The following is a 20879-nucleotide window of genomic DNA, read 5'->3' on the forward strand; positions in this document are numbered from 1 at the left end:
ATATATATGTTTTATGTTCCCTGAACAAGCCCAATCTCTTAATTTTTTCAGAGGATGAAACTAAGGCCTGGAGAAACCACGTTATGTTCTAATGTCATCTTGCTGGTTAGTAATAGAGCCAGCATTAGAATTTGGGTCTTGAGAGCCTAAATGCCTCTCCTCTCACATGAGAGAACTTACATTTTATAAGTACGGGTGCTAAGATTATACTGTCTAATACTACTAATACTACTGACTCCAGGGACTGCAGAAGTAACATTTTATTATCCTCTTGGTTTACATGAAAGGTTGTATGACTGCTAGAGAAGAAGTAGGAGTGACAGAGGAGCTTTGCCAATTTTTACACACAAGACGGGGATGACTAAGAGATAAAAAGGATGACGTGTTCCCAGGGGATCCAAAAAGAAAGGCACTCCTCTTGGCTTCTTTTAAAAAATAATGTCAGTTTTGTTCCTTGGAATTTTGTTGTTTTCTTTCTTCATTTTTTTAAGAACAGGCAAAATCAGTCTCTTTTTACCCTCAACCTAGGCATTTAAATATCGGTGCATCTCTTCAATGCTTCATAATGCATGCACTTGGAGCAGCAAGAGCAGGCTTTTCATCTGCTGGAGATAGCAGACATAACAAAAGAAAGATATATTCATAAAGCTCATCAGGCAGAAGCAATACAGGTCAAAGAAATAACAGGGTTTTGAATAGGTTTCTGAGGGGTTTTTGTTGCCGTGTAGAAGACAAACATCATACAATTAGAATGTACTGCTTCCTACCCTATAACAGAACAACCCTTAAGAAGTAGAAAAGCTTGATAAAATTTTTTTAAAAGAGCGCTCCCAAGGTAATGAGTACATATGGGACTGGGGGTGGGGGACGGGCGAGGGAGGGAGAGAAAGGAGCTGGACATTCCATGCAACTATTGCCTTAACCATTTGGTCAAATTCAATGTGTGTGCATGAAAATACTCTTAGCAAGTTTTGAATGTAAAGGAACTGCTTAATCTGATAAAGCATAGTATAAAACAAAACAACCATAATATTTAAAAGTCACACTTTGAAAACTTTCCCACTGAGATTAGAAATGAGACAAGGATGCCCACTATGACCACTTCTATTCATCATCATATCAGAGGTCTTAGCCAAGGCAACAGGCAAAAAAAAAACACAACAAAAAACAAAAAAACTAAATAAAAGACATAAAGATTGCAAAGGGAAAACTAAACACTGTTTTGCCAGTAATTTGATTGTATACATGGAAAGTCCATAATAATCTACATGGAGCTATTAGAATTAATAAGTGTGTTTAGCAAAATCACTGGATACAAGGTCACTATATAAAAACTGATTGTACATATTCAAAATAACTGGAAAATGATGTTTTTAAAAGATATCACTTATCTATACTAATAAAAGCCTAGGTGGCATCTTGCCCTCGTGTCATCACAAGATGGCTGCCCCCATGTTGTCACAAGATGGCCACAAGATAGCCACCCCCACGTCATCACAAGATGGCCGCCCCCCATGTTGTCACAAGATCTGGGGAGGGCAGTTGGGGGCAAGATCAGGCCAGCAGGAGAGGGCAGTTGGTGGCAACCAGAACAGCAGGAGAGGGCAGTTGGGGGTGATCGGGCTGACAGGGGAGTAGTTAGGGGGTGATCAGGCTGGCAGGCAGAAGCAGTTAGGGGCAATCAGGCAGGCAGGCAGGCAAGCGGTTAGGAGCCAGCAGTCCTGGATTGTGAGAGGGATGTCCGACTGCCCCGAGGGGTCCCAGATTGGAGAAAGTGCAGGCTGGGCTAAGGGACACCACCCCCCTGCCAGTGCACGAATTTCATGCACCAAGCCTCTAGTAATGTATAAAATAACTTCAAATACTAAGACTATATCTCAATAAAGGTGTACAATACTATTAGAACATAGAGAAATATAAAACACTAACAGAAATAACAGGTCTAAATAAATGAAGGGCTATAGCATATTAATGAATTGAAATAATCAACATTCTAAAGACATTAATTGTGGCTAGAGATTTAATGCATTCCAAATCAAAATCTCATCAAAAGATTATTTTACATTTATATAGTGATGCAAATGGCTAAGAATAACCAAGCTATTCTTAAGTAAGAACATAGCTGGAAGGCCTATACTTCTGGATATCAAGACTTATTGAGCTATATTAATTAAGACAGTGTGGTATGAGTATAAGAATAAACAACTTGAACAATGAAAGGGGCTAGAAAGCAGAGAGAGACCCACATATAAATGATCCTATCCAATTTATAATAAAAGTGACATTTCAAAGCAATGGATAAAACGATATTTTTCAATAAGTAGTGCTGGATTAACTGGATATACATTCAGAAAAACAAAATAAATATGGGTCCTCTATCCAGGGGTCCTCAAACAACAGCCAGCGGGCCACATGCGGCCCGCCGAGGACATTTATCTGGCCCGCCGGGTGCCACTGCCTGTCCTGCTTAGCAGCCAACTCGTCCAGGGCCCGCAGTGCACATAGGAATTTGTTCATAGTTTTTTTTTTAAACTATAGTCCGGCCCTCCAATGGTCTGAGGGACAGTGAACTGGCCCCCTGTTTAAAAAGTTTGAGGACCCCTGCATGCCATAGATAAAAACCTCAGGTGGATTTTTTTTTACTTAAAGATAAAATGCAAAACAAGAGGGCTTCCAAAAATTTGGGAGAACAGCTTCATGACTTTAGGGTAGGCAAAAATTTCTTAAGCAGGCACAGAAAAATAAAAATAAGCATAAAGGAAGAGTTTGACAAATTGGATTACATTAAAAATAAGATCGCCTATTCATTGAAAGAGAATTAAATGTCAAGAGTAGGAAAAGATATTTTAAATATACATAATTGGTAAAAATATTTGTTTAAAGAAAAAAAACTCCTACAGTAAATCAATAAGAAAAAGATAGGCAATCCAATTGATTACTGGGCAATGAAATTAAATAGGGACCACAAAAGATTAAATAAAAATGACCAAAACAAAATACATTAAAAAGGCACAACATCATTAGTTACTAGGGAAAATTGAAACCACCATGAGACACCACTACACACCCACCATAATGGCTAAAATGCAAAAGTTTGACAATCCCAAGTGTTGACAAGTATGTAGAAAAATTGAAACACTCATAAACTGATGACAGGAGTATAAATTGATACACCACTTAGGAAAACTCTTTGTAAGGACTTATTAAATTGAATATATGTACTCCGTGTTCCAGCAATCCAGTCTTAGGTGTATACAAAACAAAAATGCATTTATATGTGCACTAAAATCACATATAAAAAAGTTTATAGCAACATTATTCATAGTAGCCCTAAACTGAAAACATCCCAAATGTCTATCAAGAGTAGATGAATAAACAGTTTGTGAAATATTATAGAGTGGATTGCTATAGAGCAGTTGTCGGCAAACTCATTAGTCAACAGAGCCAAATATCAACAGTACGATTGAAATTTCTTTTGAGAGCCAATTTTTTAAACTTAAACTTCTTCTAACGCCACTTCTTCAAAATAGACTCGCCCAGGCCCTGGTATTTTGTGGAAGAGCTACACTCAAGGGGCCAAAGAGCCACATGTGGCTCACAAGCCGTGGTTTGCCAACCACTGCTATAGAGTAATAAAATGGATAGACTACTGCTACACATCACAAGAAATTCATTGTTTGATTAATTTTTCAATCAATGTTGTGCATAAGAAGCCACAAAAAGTGTATATGTGGGTCTGTGTGTGTGTGTGTGTGTGTGTGTATTTCCATATATATGTCATATATTTCAAAAATGTAAACATATGGTGACAGAAATCAGGTTAGTGGTGATCACTGGGGGAAAGGGAAGATGCATGAGGTGTTTTCTGAGGGAAAGGTAATATTCTATCTCTTGGAAGAGATAACATGGTTGACAATTCATTAAGCAATGACTTGTATTCTTCCTTGAAAATATGTTATACAAACAGAATTCTATGTTTAAAAGAAGAATAGTGCAAATATTGTGACAAAAAAATATAGCATCTCTGGTTTGCAAGGTGGGACTCCAGCCATCTCAGAAAGAGCAATGCAAAAAAATATATAATTGCAGGCATATGGTCGCAGGAATGGTGGAGGACCCAGAGGTTGGGTCTGTCACCATTATACACATGTACCCTGATGTTTGTGCCATAGGCATAGACCAGAAGTAATAATCATTGAATGAGAGAGCTGGTATAGAAGTGAAACGAGATTAGAAACACACCATTGAAGGAATGCCTCACATTATCTGAAAACTACATTTTGGATAGTGAAAGTCTTCCAACTCTTTAAAAATATTTCAGAACTCTCAAAAAGTGGTTGAAATACTCTGCATTCATTCTTCATAACTTTCCACTGCCCAGCAAACAAAACCAAAGTCCTTCGGCCAGTTTAGAAGATGGATGCAGTTACTGTTTCTGATTGCCCAATATATTCTTTTGCTATCAAATTTGCTTCCTCTGATAGGGAAAGGTGGGCCTGTGAACTATCCTGGCCAGAATATGCTGCATCATTAGACACATTGATTGCATTGAGGTAGACATATGACTCTAATCGGGACTAATCAGGGTCCTTCCCTGAGACTGAGATAAGGACACTGTGCTATAAGTAAAAACATCCCTTCCCTAGGTTGAAAGGATATAACAGTAGACACATGAATGACCATATATGTTTCCTCTAGAGTTACAGAAGGAGGAAGTCAAGATGATAAGATATCAAGTAAGACTGCTGAGATAGCATTTATGTCCCTGGATCCAGACATGCCTGAATTCCCAGGTAGATGAGTCAGATAAATTCCTTTTTGCTTGAGTTGGTTTGAATTTTACTTTAGTTCTTTTGTTTTGTTTTTGTCCACATCCTTGAGAGCCCCGAATCACCATCATCACCATCATAATGATCATCACCACCAATCATCATCATCATCTATGTGACATTTAAGTCCCTCAATAGACTGGTCCTAATTTGCATTTCTAGTCTTGTCAATCACTGTTCATCTTTATATAACTAACAACATGACCCATCTCAACCACAGGAAACTTTCTCCCACCAAGAATTCCCAATAACCAAAATTCAACTTAACCCAACCTATTTCCAAATACACTTTTATTTTTGTTCTTGTTGTTGGTAATCCTCACCCAAGGATATTTTTCCATTGATATTTTGAGAGAGTGGAAGGGAGAGGGAAAGACAGAGAGAGGGAAACATCGATGTGAGAGACATATCGATTGGTTGCCTCCTGCACATTCCCCCACCAGGGCCTGGGATGAAGCCTGCACAGAGGTACATTCCCTTGACCGGAATCGAACCTGGGACCCTTAAGTCTGTGGGCTGATGACCTATCCACTGAGCCAAACTGGCCAGGGCTCCAAATACACTTTCGAGAGCCACCTAGTCGCTCCTATTAAGGACAATTAGAAAATATAAGAAACTGGGCATTAAACAGATTTTTTTAAGCTGGGTAGGGGGTTGTAAGGCAGATAACAAGCAAGGAAAGTGGTTTTTGCAGAGACGCGTTTGAAAGCTAAAGGAAGCCAAAGAAACGAAAACCTGGAATTGATAGCATACTTTGGCAAGAAGCTAAATACCCTATGCACTGGGGTGAGATATCTGAGAACTTCCGAATCAGCCATGCCAAGCAAGTGATATAAAGTTTATCCGAAATTTGTCCACTTTACCCTTGAGCCACAGGAAGATCCAGGCGTCAGTGGTCACCCTCTCAGTCTAAAAGTCTAAAAGGCATTGGCCATTTGGACGGAGAGCCTGACTTGGGGAAATGCCTACTTGCACAGGAATTGTGCATTGACTGCAATAGAGCAAAACCACTTGTACGTATTTCACCGCAGGGGCGTGATTTCCGGAAAAACAGTAAGAACTAGAAATGCACTGTGGCACACGCTCTATTACCAACAGAAGGTGACGTAAATGTCACTCATAATCAACTTTGTTTTCTCAGTTGTCTTTTGGTGAACATAAATATGTATTAAACAGTTTTGCTTGCAACACTATCCCTCTTTCACCTATCCCTGTTTCCCCATTAAAGTTCAACAGATTTCTCCTGCCTGAAAGATTTCTAAAGACCTGGCTCTCAGTAGGGGGGTATTAAAAAGTCTTTGTACCTTTGTCCTTTTACCTACACTGAAACGACTCAAGCACACTCTTGCTACCTAACCCATTGGCCCTCCAGTGTCCAACTCATCCACTCAACCTCTCCCTCATTCCACCTATAAGTATCTGTCTTACCACATTCTGTTTCTCCATCTCCCTCCCTTCCCCCCTCCCCCGCAACACACACAAAGAATTTTAAACTTCTTGAAAACAGCCATATATGATCATCATCATCATCCAGAAAAGTTGTTCGGTAGTAGGACTTACCACCAATGTGGACAAGCAGGGAGAGGAGTGGGGAAGACCTTACACCAACTGGGTGACTGGAGTAAGAACTCCCTCTCCCCTCCCTTACCCTGACTAAATCAGAGATTTCCAGGAACACTCTCTCTTTCAGTAATGCCCTCAAAGCAATCACAGTTTCTCAGCCCTCAGTAGTGTTAAGTCATTTCATCTAATGTCACATACCCCTGCCTAAGGGTAGAAGCTAGCAGCCAAGTGCCTATTACCTGCCACTCTCAAAGTTAAAGTACCTTCCCCTCAAAAAAAAAAAAAAAAAAAAAGAAGAAGAAGAATCTAAAATAGAATCAATACATTTATCCTTTCAGAATGCATACTTTCTATTTTGACCAGCTGCTGAATCAGTCTTTGTTTTAGGATGTATGGTCAGCAAAATAATATAATGGCATCTTCCTGCTTGGTTTGGAATCTGAACACAGTAGCACTTCCATAGCAGCTTAAGAGAAGAACACACCGGACATTTTTTAAAGTTGCTGTCTTTCTTCTAGAGAGGTCGCAAACAGAAAGAAACACAGCTCAACAAGTGTTTGGTTTGGATTGGGCAGTGTAGATCCACACAACGCTGTTTAATTGGAATTAGTTGCTAATGATTAAAAATGTGTGGCAACAACGGGGCTTTCTGGGCAGCTCAGTCTCTTTGCTTTAACAGGGCTCTCACCCACCCCTAATGCTTCCCAGCCCTGGAGTCCAGTCCAGATGCCATTCATCATCGCACATGGGTGGCTGTTGGGCTTTTAAGGGGGAAAGAGTGTCTCTATCAACATAAGGAACTGTTTGACATTGAAATTGGGACTCAAACACTTTTTGTTATTATATGTTTATTTCTAGTCTGCAGAGGCAAGATTTTTTAAAGGAAAGAAATGGGGGAAAAAATAGATACAGAGGCAAAGAAGCATTGAACAGACTGTCAAACTACAGCAGGAAGGCAGGGGAGGTTGGCGGGGGGGGGGGGCTGTAAGCGATCAACCGAAGGACTTGTACACATGCATATAAGCATAACCAATGGATACAAGACACTGGAGGGGTGGGGGCAGGTAAAGGCATGTACTGGGGGGTAGGGGAGGCCGGGGGGAGGTCAATGGGGAAAAAAAAAGGAGACATATATACTACTATTTGTAATACTTTAAACAATAAAAAAATAATAAAAATAAAAATATTGACAAATAAAAAAAAAATGGGACAGAGGGTCCCATGTTTCAAGAAAAATTAGTTCTTACTCTGAAAGCAAATAGTAATTGGTTTAACCAATTATCATCAATACCTCTCACCTGAAAAGCTTGCCGTGATTCCTCTCTTCAACTATGAAATTTCTATTTCCCAAAGCCTGTCTCTTCCAGATCTGATTACAGTATATAATGTTCTCTCTCTGAATTGAACTGTATTTACTATCTTTGTCATCTATTTGCTATCTAACCTGCCTTATAAAATTCCACACGTTCTTTTCACTTAATATCCCTCACTGTTAATTTTCTGTTTATTTCTATCATCTTCAAGACAACTGAAATGAAGATCTCAAGGGTAGGGTTTCTGCCTATTCGCCATCTTGTGATATATCAGAGAGACTCAGGACTTTGGGGTCAGATAAGAGCTGAGTTTAAATCTTGGTGTCTCTACTCAATAACTAACCTCAGGTGAGTGACTGAACATCTGTTTCAGGTTTGGTTTCTTCATCTGTAAAATGGGAGCAATACCACATAATTCCTCTTAAAAGGCTTTGATTTACAAAAAAAACTTTTATAAATGCTGACTGTTATTTCATTAGATCAGTCCACTGCAATATGACAGATCCATAGCTTTGTAGACTGGGCAACTTTTTGTTTAGAAAACCAATTTTTTCTCAAGCATTTACTACATCTATAGCTTTGTGCTATGGCTCTTCTCTTATGGTTGTAAGAAAACCAGACCACAGGCAAGTGGGAAAGGCAAACATTAATGTACTAGCAGCCCTGCGCATGAATCCGTGTGCCAGTAGCTCGCCAGTAGCTCGCTGATGCCCTCCTGTAGCTCTCCACCTGCTGCAACGCCCTCCTGTAGCTCCCTCCACCCACCCACCCTCATAGCTCACTGCCCCACCCTCCTGTAGCTCTCTGCCGCCTACTCATAGCTCACTGCCCCACCCTCCTGCTGATCCACGATCCGGTCGTTATGCTGTCGGTCGTTACCCTTCACGGCATAACAACTATTTGCATATTACATCTTTATTACATAGGATAATTACAAAAGAGGGTTTGAGGTCTATCTAGCTAGGCAAAATCAAGCAAAAAATAAGAATGGAGATTATAACTATTTGCACTTGCATTCACACTATACCTGTCCATGCACCCACACTCAGACCAGTCCATGCATCCATACTCGTACCTGTCTGTGTACCTGCACCCAGTTGGTCCATGCATACACCTATACCTGAAGCAGTCCACACATCTGCACCAATACATCCTTTCTCCCATTTTCATCCTCCCAGAGCTGTCCCTCTGAAAGTCAGTAACTCAGCAAACATTTACCATCTCCTACCATGTGCCAAGAACTGTGAGAGATACTAAGGGTATAGACAAAACATAACACATGGCCTTGTTCCGGGTGTAGGTCACCGTCTGGCACAAGAGATATCCATGTAGCAGCAGTCCCCACACTCCCCTTCTCTTCCTGCTGCGACTAATGGCCCTCAGGCTCCAGGAAACACATACATCTTTGGCTCCCACAGAAGAAGATCTTTGCCACGCCACCCTCTCCGCAAGTGTCTGGGCTACTTGCTTTCTACAAGCCTCCTCTAGTCCAACATTACAACTGTGGAGCAGGGTTCTCCCCGGGACTGAGGAGTCCCTCCAATGCCAGGCTGATACAGCAAGTCCTCAGGAACAGACAAAAAAAATAAGAGGGAAACCATTACCCTGAAATACTTATTTCCAAGCAGACTCTTATCGGAGGTCATGGAGAGGATGTGACCGCCAGTTAACCCACGATCTGGATCCTGGCAATGGGAAGCTCCTCGCCCCTCCCTGTCCTTGGAATGACCCTTCTGCCCACTGTTTCCACAGTGAGAACCATTTTCAAGATGAGACTATAAGATGCTGCTGAGACCATCTGGTCTGAATATGTGAGCGAACCCTAGTAAGGCCTCTACAGAAACTTTTAAGATTCTAGTGGGTGGGTGTGGAAATCTATTCTTGTGGTTGCCCAACCCTCCTATGTAAATTCCCTTGATTATTAAGTCTGCCACCTACCAACCTGGCCTGGTCTGTGTCTTTCTTTGCACTCCATGTATAGAAGCTGGTTTCAGATTTTACCCAGGGAATTCCTGAGGTTTCAAATCAACAACTGATTCTCAATATTATTAGAAAATAGTGTGGTATGACAGGGTCCATCTCCTCGAGTTACTATGCCCCCTCTGCCCAGGACACTAAACAGGGTCCTATTTACTCCTCACAGCCATACACACTCAAGGGATAGTTTTTTTATTCCCATTTTACAGATGAGGAAATTGAGGTTGAAAAACACAATTAACAGGGTTGTGCGTGTTGTGCTACTGAAGAGCCAATGATCACAGTTCTCTGTCAGGGCCTGGGGCTGGCCAGGTCTCGGTGCAATTCACATGCCTCAGGTCCTTCCAAGGTTTGTCACCACTAGTTCATCTCATGTAGGATACTCATCTCAGAAGCCTTTGTTTAATGTGCACTTCCTCCTGGGCAAGAAAATAGCATGGGTCAGTCAGACACTAGTGGGACTTCTACCCTGCAGAAACTAAAGATGGCTTTTCCTTTGATGGCTTTACCTAAGTATTTAGAAAAGCGAAGACAGCTAGTCTCCACCACAACTCATTTGAGTAGCCTCAGTTACATGAGCAGCTACTTTGCTCATATTCAAATATTTACACATCTTTTTAAAGTTGCCAGACATAAAAAGGACTGTAGCCTATGATTCCAACATGTAAGTAGAAAGGGAGGATTTGTTTTCTAGACTCAAAGTAGCCACACAAGGATGACCAAAAGAGGGGCATGCATTTCAGCCTGCTAGGCTCTCCTAGTCATCAAATGCAACCCTTCCATGCCCTCTCTTAGTTTCCTCAGTCACCTATCTCATAGAACGTTTGTGGGCTCTAGTGAGCATTGCTCTGCCTTTTGAGTGTGTGTGAGTGAGTGTGTGAGTGTGTGAGAGTGTGTGTGTGTGTGTGTGTGTGTGTGTGTGTGTGTGTGTGTGTGTTGGGGTGGTACCTGGACTGTTGCTTTCTTTAGCTGCTGCTTTCGTAGTTAGGGTAATTAATAGTGAATTTCCTCCCTCCCGCCCTGTACTGGAATGTCGATGTTGCAGAAAATGAATTGCCTCTGGGAGGCAACAGTAAAGCATTTGATAAGCTTCATGGTTTGTAACATCTCAAGCAGGTACTCTGAGTTGTTATTTAATGTAACTCATTAGGTTTAATGTGCATTTTAACTGCCTACTTGTGGGCATTTTTGCTTCCCTTGCAGTTTGAAGAACTTCGTTTCATGACTGATTATTACTCTCATTACAGCCTTAATCCCATCTAATAAAAGAGTAATATGCAAATTGACCATCACTCCAACACACAAGATGGCTGCCCCCATGTGGACACAAGATGGCCACCACAAGATGGCCAGCAGGGGAGGGCAGTTGGGAGAGACCAGGCCTGCAAGGGAGGGCAGTTGGGGGCGATCAAGCCTGCAGGGGAGGGCAGTTAGGGGTGACCAGCCTGACAGAGGAGGGAATTTGAGGGCGACTGGGCCTGCAGGGAAGGGCAGTTGGGGGGACCCAGGCCTGCAGGGGAGGGCAATTAGGGGTGACCAGGCCTGCAAGGGAGGGCAGTTAGGGGCAAACAGGCTGGCAGGGGAGCAGTTAGGCATCAATCAGGCTGGCAGGGAAGTGGTTAGGGGGTGATCAGGCTGGCAGGCAGAAGTGGTTAGGGGCAATCAGGAAGGCAGGCAGGTGAGCAGTTGGGAGCCAGCAGTCCTGCATTGTGAGAGGGATGTCCGACTGCCCATTTAGGCCCAATCCTACCAGAAACGGGCCTAAATGGGCAGTCGAACATCCCTCGAGGGGTCCCAGATTGGAGAGGATGCAGGCTGGGCTGAGTGACACACCCCACCTTGCACGAATTTTGTGCACCGGGCCTCTAGTAGTTTCATATTCTGGATGATGATCTTTTTTCTCTTGACTACTTCAGAAAGCTTTTCCCCCATAGAGAAACTGATATTGATTCAACCAATGCTTACTGAGCCCTTACTGGCAGGTACATTGCTGGCATGGAACAGGGGGATGCAAAGAAAAGTAAAAGAGTGCTTCTGCCCCCAAGAGCTTACTACCTAGTTCTCCATGTGGTCCCCAGACCTGCAGGGTCAACATCATCTGGGGACTCTCCAGACCAACTGAGTCAGAAACTCTGGGGATGACCCCCAGCCATCTGTGTTTAAAAAAGCCCACTTCAAACAAAGATGATCCTCATCAAATGTGAAAACAACAAATATATTGTTAGCTTCTTGAGCTAAATCTAAAAGTGTCATTTGTCCTTGGAGGAAACAGGTCCAGAGGCCAAAGGTCACATGAGGAGTTGGTGGAGAGATTGAAAACAGAACTAAAGTCTCCCACCCAACATGGCCAATGTTCTATTTCTTTTCTGATGCTTTAATCCCTAAGTCTTATAGGGAGCCCCAAGTATTACTGACGCAAAGTGCAAATCTTGCTTTTCAAAGAAAACACATAAGCAGAGAAACTACTGTCTTTAAAAATAAGGACCACTAACAGAAATTAAAGCCCAATCTATCAAAACCATCCAGAAAACTAGCAATAATTTTCCAAACCTTTAACACAGATCCAAGTTTCATTTACAAGATCTGAAATTTGGAGGGGGCGGGGGCAGGCAGGGGTAAAAAAAGTCCAATGAATAATGTGATCAGAATAAAGTCTGGAAAAATATATAGTATGCAATGGTTCACCTTCTGTGGGAGAACTACAGATGTCCTTTCTTTCTTTGTAGTTTCCCGACTTTTCCCCAATGGTTAGATATTACTTTTGTAATAATAATTTTAAAAAAAAAAACACAGTAAAACTGTTTCTTGAAATGTGACATGCATGTCATTCAACATGAAGGTTTATTTTGTAATCCTATTTCTCTCCATACAGCAGGACAGTGTGTGTGTAGTAATTATTTATATCGTGCCATATGTCACAATGAAGATGGAATTTGGTAAATATATTCCTTCCAGCTGGCACTGAAAATGAAGAGGTTAAATGCTTTCCTGGGTTCAAAGCATTCCGAATTAAGATGAGCTAACTGTGAGGCTAAAGGGAAATTAATCCCAGCACTGACATCTCAGAGAGCATCTCTTTTGAAAAATGTTGATATGACACAGAGCTCCTTACTCATATCTCCCTGATGTTTAACCCCTGGCACAAAACAGAATGTTCAGCAATTCCTGGCAAACTCGAAAGAGTTGGAGAGATAAAATGCTTGGGAGAACGTCAGAGAAATAAGAAACAGAATGATCCTATTTTCACATAAAATTCCGTCCCTGTGGTCAATCAGACATCCAAAATTACTGGCAACTTATATTGTCCTACATGTCCTGTTAGAGACTTATTGATCCTAGCACAGTGCATACAAATGTTGGATTATGACGCTCTACACCTGAAACCAATATAAAATTGGGTGTCAATTGTGCTTCAATTAAACACTGGTTTTCTTTCACAAGAAATGTTTGCTTGTTTAAAAAAAATATCTATGTTGGCTATCTTCTTCCACAAAATTGTTCACAAATAAATAAATGTCTCATTTAAAGAGACATTTCTGCCATTAAAGCAGAAATGTTGTAATGTTTCACTTAATAAGAAAAAAATTGTCGCTTGAAGAAAAACTAGCATTGTTTTACTGAAGCTCTCGGCAATATATCAGTGAATGTTAATTTAACTTTTTTAAAGGAGACAGGGCAGTAAAGTTAAGAACCAATGTAATGAGAATGAAAAAGGAAACACCACTGGCTACCTATGTCATCAAAATAACTTATGGTAGTGGACATTTCTAGAATTTACAGACACTTTCAGGAAAGGACCAGTTATTGGGATGAGGAATATATATATATATATATATATATATATATATATATATATATACATATATATATATATATATATATCCCCAATGTTTATAATACATAAAATCACCATATTTACACAACAATTTAGCTTGACAATAATATTCAGAGAACTCAGAAAGAATTTATCATCTTGGTTTTCTCAGTTCAGCATGAAGCTTTTGCTTATAAAGGTGTATCTCCAAAGAGTACCTCTCAAATTCCCCTCAGTCCTCAACTCACATTGTTTCTCAGGGTAGTCCCATCCATTGCAAAATTAATCAATTAATAAGAAGAATACGTAGCATAAAGAACATACAAAAAGTCACAGAAAGTTTCTCACCATCTCCCCAGTGCTCCCTCCATATAATTCCCCATCTTCCTATGAACATGGATCTGTAAAAGCCTTAACATATTAAGGTAAACCTTAACCGTTTCCTTTCTGTCTACCACTTTGGACAACACACACACACACTTGTAGCTCAGTCTCTAACTCCATTTGGACATGTACAAGCCCAGTTCTTCTTCCCCCTATCATCCCCCTCTGGTGAGAAAAGGGTCCAAGGTTAGGCTTTACCTAATATTGCTTATTTTGGCAGTTTTACTCTGGGGCTGCTAAAAGATATTGAAGAAACTCCCTGCAGATCTAGTTCCTAAGTATTGATAAACACCCAGGGAACGATTCCAACCCAACAATAAGATCCAAAATATCTTCAGTTTGTAGCATGGAAATGCCACTCCTCTCAACAGGAGAAAAAGAAGTAATATTCCTCCCTACTTCACCACATTAAAAAAAAAAATACAGCAGCTTTCCTTCTGAACAAAATTAAATTTTCTGGGTCACTTTCCCTGTCTCTCTGGGCCACTTGCTACGCAGTCTGACAGTGACTGTAAATATGGTCTCTTCAGGCAACCAGCTTACCTGTCATCCTCTCAAAAGAGAATCCCTGGGTTCCCTTTCTGCTGCAGTTCCCAAAACCAGACCCCGACACCCATCCCTACCACTCGCTTGCTTTTCCTCCAAACCACAAACAGGCAAGCTGATTCAGAGGAAAAGTTCAGGACGGTCTGCTTTTGAAGTAAAGCTGCCCTAACTGCCACCGCCAAATCATCGGAAGACTGGAAGTCCCTGCAAGCACCTACCGTCTGCACACGGGTCCCAAGTGGGTGAGCGCTTCACACCCCAGCCCGGGAACATGCTTTCTATGCAGACCTGCACCCATCCCACACAAGTCCGCACGCCAGCTTGCCTTACCACTTACGTAAGCCCGTGCCTCTACAGTCCCAAACTGCACACACACACACACACGCGCGCGCGCGCGCGCACACACACACACACACACACACACACACACACACACACCGACACTTGTCAAGCATCTGAAACGGACCGGCATCCACACCCAGGCGATGAAATGACATCAACCCACAGGGATTGGCGGGTGGGAGTGAGGGCACGCCGTTTTAAAACACCTTCCCCCCCCGCACACACACTTGTTTCTACCCCATTTTTTTTGTCACAACTACAATTACCTTAGCAACCAAAGAATTGCCTTGACTCCCCCTCCGGCTTCCGAATTTGTCCTAAAGCCAAGCTGGCGCCAGGTCCATGGTAAAGCTAGAGAAGCCCAAGAAACGGGGATCCCCAGCCTCTTGGGGGCGGAGGGGACGTCTGGGTCAGTCTCCGCGCTGCTCTCCAGCGTCTCGCCTGGTCTTGGCGAGTTTCCGGGGTGGCGAGCGCGGGGACTCAGCGGGCGGAGTGGGGAGCCCGGGGCCGGCGAGAAGGCGCGGCGGGGCGCATGGTGCCAGGGCGCGGGACGCCCGACTGTCTCCAGCGCGCTCGCCCGCCTCTCCCGCCCCAGGCCCGCGGGTCCGCGGAGGTCGGTCTGCGCCCTCAACACCCGCGCGCTCCCGGCGCTGTGGGAAGCCGGCGCCCGGGCGGAGCTCTGGCCGCCGAGCAGGGCCGAGCGCAAGAGCTGCCCCAACTCGCGGAGCCGCTCAGCTCGGCCGCTTGGAGCCGCTGCAGCGGCGCCCGCTGTCGGGTGTGGAGCGGAGCTGCAGGCCGCGCCGCGCGCACCTGGACGCCGGCACCTGCGCCCGGACCCCAGCGGCTCGAGGTGGGCGGGGCGGGGCGGCGGCCGGGGCGGGGCCGAGGCACCTGAGCGCGTCCCTGAGGCCACGCCCCCTCCTGCTCACCTGCTCCCAGCGCTGCGGGAGGTGCACGGGACCAATTGTCCCAGGAAGAGACAAACCTAGAAATTCCTGGCGCTTCGGCTGCCGCCGGGAAAATTGGCAGAGTGGTTCAGCGATGCAGAGCTGGGCGCGTCTGGAAACTTCAGTGGCGTCAGGTTTGTCTTAGGGAGTCCTGATCCGGAGTGGTTCACTCGAGAGCCTTGGAGTCTCTCGCTGACGTGGGTAGCTGGCGCCCTCTAAATTAAAACGGGCCACCGCCATCCTCAGGGATGTTGTTACCAACCTCGTCATTTTTATTGATTCAACATTCACACCACAGGCTGTATTTGGAGTCTTTTGTGATTATTCTTATCTGAAACACCACAAGAGAACTTTCGAGAACATTTAGCAGCTCTGCAGATATTCTTGGGGAAAGAAGAAAAACGTTGAAGACAAAAAATTAGAAAGGGTAACTCGAATTGATGACATTCTTTAATGTGGGAATTCTGAAATGTGACGTTTAGTTCAAGATCCAGGAAATTGCATGTAGAAATAAGATTGTTGGTGCTGCCCTGAATGGTTTGGCTCAGTGGATAGAGCGTGGGCCTGCGGACTGAAGGGTCCCAGGTTCGATTCCGGTCAAGGGCATGTACCTTGGGTGTGGGCACATCCCCAGTAGGAGGTGTGCAAGAGGCAGCTGATCGATGTTTCTCCCTTCCTCTCTGTAAAAAATCAATAAACTGTATTTTTAAAAAAAAGATTGTTGGTGCTAACTGGTAACCAGAGGATTGGTGTTTGATATCAATACTATCAATATAAACAATAAATTAAAGATTTATTCTTGAATTGTATTGGGGAGGGGCACCTGAAATAAAATGCCTAAAGGCTTCTAAGGATGGGTGACTTGGACTGTCTTCATCCATGAGGGTCCAGAGGTTGAAATTTAAAATCTCCTTTCCTACATACATCTCCCACCATTCTATATTGATTAAGGGATGTAGTTCTTTCATCCAATAGACAATAATTAATGCCTGCCCTGTTTGACCCTCTGCTAAGCACTAGAAATGGATGAAGAGTAGAACTTAAATATTATACACACACACAAATAAGGTAATTGTGAGGGGTTGAAGTGTTGACTAACCTTATTGTAGTCATCATTTTTGCAATATCTATCAAATCATCACATAGTATAACTTAAACTTCATGCTATATGTTAAAAATATCTTAATAAAGCTTGGGAAAACATGAAATCTGACATATTTTTTCTTATACTGATATATTTTATGTATTATATTGGTTTTCTAATATATGTTACATAATTTCTTATATACATATGGAAAATATTTGATTTCATAAAAAATATTTGATTACACATATACACACATATGTACATATATTTATGACATATGTGATTTTATGAATATTGTAGATATGTAAAATGAGAAACATAACTTTGTAAAGATAGGCAACACGTTTTGCTGACATGGCAAACAAATGGGTTTACATAATGGGAACGTGAGCAAACAAGTAAACATATCAAAGATATTGGGAGGAAGGTTCCACATAGTTGGAAAAGGGAATTACAGGTATAGGAAGGGAAAGAGTAGAATAAACCCAGTGGTGTAGCTTGAAATTATAAATGATGGGGTGAAATTATTTCTAATTTAGACAAATATATATAACTTAGCTCTGTCCACTAAGAAAGCCTACAAGCAATAGATCAATTTTGCCTCCCATTAAATCATGAAAGAAAAAAATGCTCCTAGTTAGATATTTTAGAAAAGGGTCTTTCTTTAAGGGTGGCATCTACATCATGTGGGGTACTTATTAAAACCTAGCAATACAGATTCTTGAACCCCATCTCAGACCTGTTGACTTGAAATTTCTAGTGATGGGACCCAGAAATCCGCTTTTGAACAAAAATTTATGTTGGTTCCCAAACTGGCCCCCATACATGGAGGGCAAAGAGAGACCGAAGAAAGAGGCAGACCACTCCAGATTGGTAGGTGGCAGGTCTAACAAGCAACAGAACTTACATATGAGGCTTGTCTTGGGCAGGTAGATCTCCACACCCATCCACCAGAACCTTAAAAGTGGATCTGAAGTCCTTCACTGGCTTCAGTCACATATACATACCACCCAGGTGGTCTCAACAATACCTGTGCCCTTGGAACACTGGGAACATGGGCTGAAGTACATTCCAAGGACAGGGGAAGGGTGAGGAGCCTCTGATTGCCTGGGTCCCTGGGAGGGTGGAGGCCAACCAGGGGTGCTCTTGATGACCTCCTCCAAAACTTTGTGCCCAACCCACAACATACGGGATGCTTACTTCATAGAATGCCCGGCATTTGTTACTACTAATCGCATAATCTCCTCAGGAGGGGTCTATGGCGGGCAAGCTGATTACAACATAAAGTGGATTTTTTCCTTTTCTGTATGATGACAGTTTAGCACTTGATCTGCAGCTTTGAAAATCATGCTTCTGGGAATGGTTGTGTTTATAGCATGGTGCTGGAATGATAATGCTTTGAAAATCAAGAGTGATGTTATGTCAGAGTGGAATACATATTTACAAAGTCCCAGTGCTTACTAATCAGGAAGCAGGGATATGGATATGTATAATTAATGCATATGGAGGCAAATTTACATCAACAATAACAAGTTTTTAAAAACCAACTTCCAAATAACCATGCAATTCTCTCCACACCAATTGTTTAGGCCAAAGTTCATCAGATCACCTCCTCGGCACTATTTCAGACACCACCCTCCAGGTTCTTGTGGTCAGAACTGCTTGTGTGATGTGTCTTGATGTGTTGGACAGGTCCCCTCAACCATACATATCTGTTCCTCACCCCTGCCCCGCCCCCTCCTGCTAGATGCTGGGCTCCCCACAGTTTTTCATAATCAGTTACAAGCATATTAGGTTAGGACCATGGTAAGTAGTTAGAGATGTGCTTCAACAAGCTGGATCCTTCATTGAGGCAAAATCTGTCGGTTATAGACTATCAAAAGTCTCAGTCATATAAGACCACAGGTAGCCCCCCCAAATGAGAACACTGAAATTGAACACACAGCAACACCCTCAAAATGGCAAAGCTCTCTAAACTTCGATGAGAGAACATTGATTGGCTGCTTCATGCATGCCCCTCACCAGGGATGGAGCCCGAAACCCGGGCATGTGTCCTGACTGGGAATCAAACTGGCAACCTCTTGGTGCATGGGTTGACGCTCAACCACTGAGCCACATCAGGTTGGCACAGCTTTCTTCTTAAGGAGAACCATCTTTTTGTTAATTTAAGGCCTTTTGCAGGTATTTAAGACCCAGAGCTCAGCTCAAAAGGGTGTTCTCAGCCCTCTTCAGAGCCTTGTGTTTGCCAACTCCTCACTGAACATCTAAAGAACATAGAAACACAATGTATGCCTTTTGCCCAAGCCAAATTCTGAGCAAATGACCCTGTTTCTAAAGACAACAGAACTGCACCCTATGCTCAAAATAAACTTTCCTGCAATGTCCTTTTGTCCCTTTTCACACTATCACCCAAAACCCAATAGCAGTTTTCCCTTTAATCCGGAGAACATTTTCATCATCCCCAAACGTTCCCTCATCCCCCATTGTATCTAGTCACATCCCTCTATCCTCAGCTCTCAGCCACCACTGATCTGTTTGCTGCCTATGGTTTTGCCTTCTCTAGAATGTTATATAAATAAAATTACACAGTACACAGTTATTTGTCAAGCTTTTTTTACTTGGCATAATGCCTTGAGATTCATCCAGATGTTGCATGCAGCAGCAGTCCATTCATTTTTAGTGCCCAGTAGTGTTTCACTGTGTGATGTATCACAATTCATTTATCTATACCAGCATGTTTTGATAAGGAGCATGCTTCTGATATGCTATTCTCCTAGGAGGCCATGACCCATTTGAACTTTACGGATACACATAATATATAAATAGACTCTATAACAATACTGTTTGCTATCTACCAAACCCATTCACTACCCTGTCCCCATCCCTGACCCCCCTCAACTCCCTCCTGGCAGCCATGACTCAGGGAAGAAGACCTAGTCCCACTTAAACCAAAGTGGATCTTCATTAGACTAAGCTGCATGTGGTGGTTCCATTCCTGTTGCCATGTTGTGGAGTTATGACCAATGAGACCTGATGGAAAATCTCCAAGGGGCTTCTGGAAAAGAGCTTCTTCACCTCTGCTCTCCTGACCTCCTTAGTCCCCACAATCTCCTGATTGTGGGATCAGAAATTCACTTACATAGGCACCTAGAGCAGGTAAGCTCTAACAGAATTTTCAATGTGTTTTCAGGTTCCCATTTGTTGGCTTCCCATTGCATTGACCTCTGTGGCAAAAAATAAATAAATAAATAAAAAGAGCATGGAACCTTCTACAAAATACCTGACCAGTGCTGCTCAAAACTAATAATGCCATTTACCAAGGTGAAGAAAAGAGGAGGAGCAGTTATGCTGGAGACTAGCGCTCAGGTTTGGCCATGTTGGTTTGACATGTCTATTGGGAAGCTGTGTGTTCATCTCAGCACTTTGGGGTAGAGATATAAAATGGGTGGGATTTAAAGCTATGGAACTTGAGGTTTTCCTGTGGCAGTCACAGTGCCTACTGAAAGCAGAACAGGTCAAAATGCTTGGGAGAATCCTCCAAGCATACAGGTTGTGTTAATTACACAAAGTGCTTCTCTCTCTCCCTCTCCCTCTCCCTCTCCCTCCCCCTCTCCCTCTCCCTCGCCCTCTCCCTCTCCCTCTCCCTCTCCCTCTCCCTCCCCCTCTCCCTCTCCCTCGCCCTCTCCCTCTCCCTCTCCCTCTCTCCCTCCCCCTCCCCCTCCCTCTCCCTCTCCCTCTCCCTCTCCCTTTCCCTCTCCCTCTCCTTCTCTCTCACACACACACATATACACACACTGTCTTCTCCCCATCAGAGGTCGAGCCCATTCCAGACACTGTGGAGACATAGGGAAGAACTCAGGAGGATTTATGAGCCACAGATGACAGAACCCACTCCTTACCTGGAGTTTCCCAAGCCTCTCCAAGCATGTGGCACAAGGGAAATGGGCCCTTGTCTTATTCCTATCCACCACAGCTCTGGGGTGCATCGTGTATGATTCCATTGGGAACCTCACTTTCTGGGAAAAAGAAAAATTATTCTCTAACCAAGAAGAGAAGATTTTGAATGCTTTAAATACA

General features: G+C 43.0%; 1 protein-coding gene across 12 annotated transcripts in view; it reads right to left on the reverse strand.

Annotated features, from left to right (window-relative positions):
* The window catches only part of RGS6 (regulator of G protein signaling 6), a 495409-nt gene extending 479809 nt beyond the window's left edge, over positions 1-15600 (reverse strand). For 3 of the 12 annotated variants that reach the window (XM_080664872.1, XM_080664875.1, XM_080664881.1), the window contains exon 1: positions 14645-14820. The gene's annotated coding sequence lies outside the window, so the exon portion shown is untranslated. Of the gene's footprint in view, positions 1-13844; positions 13888-14423; positions 14873-15034 lie in introns of those variants that run through there. The other 9 variants (XM_080664882.1, XM_080664880.1, XM_080664874.1 and 6 more) reach the window with 7 other exon arrangements.
* Between the last annotated feature and the right edge of the window lie 5279 nt (positions 15601-20879).

The sequence above is a fragment of the Plecotus auritus genome (genome assembly GCF_963455305.1).
Source record: "Plecotus auritus genome assembly, chromosome: 1".
Lineage (NCBI taxonomy): Eukaryota > Metazoa > Chordata > Mammalia > Chiroptera > Vespertilionidae > Plecotus > Plecotus auritus.